The following is a 3,697-nucleotide window of genomic DNA, read 5'->3' on the forward strand; positions in this document are numbered from 1 at the left end:
GCCATCTGAAACAAAGGAATATATACTGTTTAAGATCATTCATGTATTTTAGGGACTGTTAATTATTGGTAAATACATGTTTTGTTGTGTGATGTGCAGATTTGGAAATACTGAATATCTGATAGCAATGACAATTTAGTTAGTATTGACAGTAGTGACCATTCATGATGCATGTAAAATGCATTTCTATATTAAACACTGAACAAGTGACCTGAGCTTGTGAAAAGTAACACGGGTTCCTCTGATCTGTCCGTCCTCTATAAATGAGTTAGTGAGTTGGATTTAACGCCCCTTTGAACAGTCTTTCAGTTGACATTCTTGAAGTTGGGGAGTAAAGAAGAAAACATACAACTTTATATACATTATACTTTGGCTTATTGCATTTAGCGACGTTTCAATGTAGATTCTTACACTGTTGTCAAGCTAGAGTGTATATTATTCCAATAACGTCTGGGCGTGTCTGCTTACAGTGGGAGGAAATCCCGAAGTGATGCAATACATGTAGGTAAGTTACAACCAAAAGTTCCATAATACAATTTATTTTCCTACTATATGATATAGACAAAACACACAAGGGTAATAATGTCCAATGACAACCGCTGTCCTCAAGAATAAACACTTGATGCAGTTAGTGTTAACATAACATAAAAATTTACAATTACGTCATACAAAATACGGACTTGCAACAGGGCATTGGCGAAAGGGAGAATGTCTTGTTTCCGTGCACCTGTACTTGACTTCAGTACCAGACACAACCTTGCAGAAAGTTTCGTTTTATCATATAGGCCTAACACGCAATGCAGCTGAGACTCTTTTGGGCACGTTCACTTTGGGTTCGTTAAAAGACATTTATTGATGAGTTTATTTAGATTGTTAAGCACTTTAGAAACGTCTCAAGTTTCGTTTAGCATCGGATTCCATGTTTACTTACGCCGTGCCATTCATCTCATGTATCTGATTCGTTTGGGGCACTACAGTAATGTCCTAAAGGAACGACACCCAGTGTTCATCAGGTTATGAAAGTAAAACAAACCCATATAAAAAAATAAATTGGTACATTTCATTAGATCATTATTTAAAATCATGTGTACAAAACTTTACCATGCAGACGGTCAGGCCCTTAGAGACGCGTGTGGTCAACAATGAAAGTCACAGTCATAGCACATGACGAGGCAAGTGTATTAAATGTCAGAATACTCATCATAATGCCACGTTGATATCGAGTATGTCAACCATTAATGCAAGACAGAACACGTCGTTTGGCCGATGACGTAAAACGTCGGATGACGTTGCCATTCCATTCAGTAAAGGAGGCAGTGTTCCAATTGCTGCCGGTTGACCGGAGCCACTGGGCGACTTCTGATTTAGCGATAGAGATAGTTCCATAAATGTTCAATGGGGTTCATGTCCGGCGAGCATGACGGCCATGGTAAAACGTGACGTTGTTAAGAAAGTTCTGCATCGCATCGGGCATTGTCGTGCTGGAAAATGATTTCATGGGGCTGTTGCTGGATGAATGGTTCCACAACAGGCCGCAAAATTTATCTCTATATCGGTGTGCATTTATGTTACCATGAATAACAACGCGCCTCGTTTTCAAGTCATCGAAGATTCCCTCAGACCATTACGCCTCCGCCTCCGCCTCCAAATCCCCGGACTTGATGAATGCAATTCTGCGCTAAACACTTCTGTTCCTGAAGAGACAGAATCTGCTCTCATCGGAGACCAGAGCACGTGCCCAGTCATGCAGTTGCCCACATCCTGACCCACATCAGTCTGTCGAGGCGATGTTGAGGTGTCAACAACACTCCTCGGTAGGGTCGATGTGCTCTGATACCATTGGCTCCTGTACAAGGTTTGGCGACTGTTCCTGTGTCGCCGTGACGAAGCGGTTTCGGAGGTGAATCGTCCGGATGTAGCGGTCTTGAATGGGCGTGGTCACCCGTGGTCTTCCGCTTCTCGGCATGTCTGTTGCATCAACCTGGTAACGGTTATACGGACGCATCCAAACGTTCTGGCAATGACAGCTTGCGCCGCTTGGGCCGTCCCGACGGCTCTCTCCCTCTCTATCGCAGTTAAACGTGCCATTACTTTGCTATGCTTTTTGGTGTTGTGTTCCTAACGCGTCGGGTCAGCAGTTTTATACAATAGATCTGCACGTGCATTACGTGCTACAACAACTGACATCGTTTTTACACAATTTTTACACCAGTTGTCAAATTTTCCTGCTTTTTCCCACCGACCAAATTGGGTTTTGTACGAGGGGTATGTTTAAGTATGTTTTCCTATAAAATAAATCACCTATGACAAAAGTATTTTAAAAACATGGATAGTGTCGTTTCTTTTGGACGTTAGTTTATATCATGTCGAAAGGAACTCAAGAAACAAAGAAATTACACATTAGAATCGTGAACTATAGAATTATTACGTTTACTGTAGATTTGTCAACTACTGAAGATGTTTTTGTTCGTTTGTTGTTTAACACCCCACTCAGCAATATTCAATCAATATGATGACATTCTGTAAATAATCGAGTCTGGACCAGACAATCCAGTCATTGACATCATGAGCATCGATCCCCGCAATTGGAATACAATGATAGGCATCAACCGAGCTTGACCACCGGATCCTGTTAGTCGTCTTTTACGACAAGCAAAGTCGCCTTTTACAACTGAAGATCTATTGAAAAGATTAAATCATGCTGCCATCAACACTTCACTGGCCAAACAGGGCCTAGCGAATGGACTTGACTTCTGTAGCATTTGAAATGTGGGTTGGTGCAACGTGATGAGTATACCCAACGAAGTAAGAAAAATACATCAAACGTTTTCCGAATGCCTACATCCTTGATAATCAAGTGTATTATACTTCCATTTTCCATAATGCGTCTCTCTCCAAATATTTAAAAAAAATATGGATGACAACGTCCGATTAAAAATAATAATATGATTATGATTACTTACATACATCACACAAACATCAATATGTTTATTGGTACTACAACCAAATGAACATAGTGGAAGAAACCGCATGGTAGTCAAAAGTGGATATTATATATACTGAAAAACAAAAGTTCCTGTGACATTGGATAAGATTTAATGCAAAGTTATGTTTTCACAAATCTGAAACAATTTCGGTTTGCAACAGATAAAAGACTCCTGCAAGCTTTCAAATGATTTAATTTGCGAAACTGACTTCAGAAAATGCGTGATTTCATAAAAAAAAAACATGAACATGCCAAAACGTCAATTTACAAATCAATAGCGTCCACCTCTGGTTGCGATGCAAGCAACACGTTTTCGTCTCTTGGAATGGAGCAGGCGTCGCACAAAGTCCTGTGGGATATCTGTCTGCTGGAGCATGTTTCGATGTTCCTGGAGTGTCTGTGAAACACGTGGTTGACGTCGAAGTCACCGATCCATCTCATCCAACATGTGAGAGATCAGGGGAGCGAGCCGGCAAGGGGATGACATTCACGTTGTTTTGTTGAAGAGAATCCTGAACAAGTCAACAATATGAGGCCGGGCGTTGGCATGTTGATAGGTAATGCCATGACAGGTGTGTTGTTCGAATCCAGTTATCTTGTCAATTATTGGTTACGCGTGGCCTGCCACTCTGAGGATGGTCTCTGATTGCATTCGTCTGTGCTTCGGTTGACGTTAAATTGTCTTGCAACACATCGTGGCAGCGACGTGAC

The sequence above is a fragment of the Haliotis rufescens genome, unplaced genomic scaffold (assembly GCF_023055435.1).
Source record: "Haliotis rufescens isolate VD_foot unplaced genomic scaffold, xgHalRufe1.0.p SCAF_72, whole genome shotgun sequence".
NCBI classification, from domain to species: Eukaryota; Metazoa; Mollusca; class Gastropoda; order Lepetellida; family Haliotidae; genus Haliotis; species Haliotis rufescens.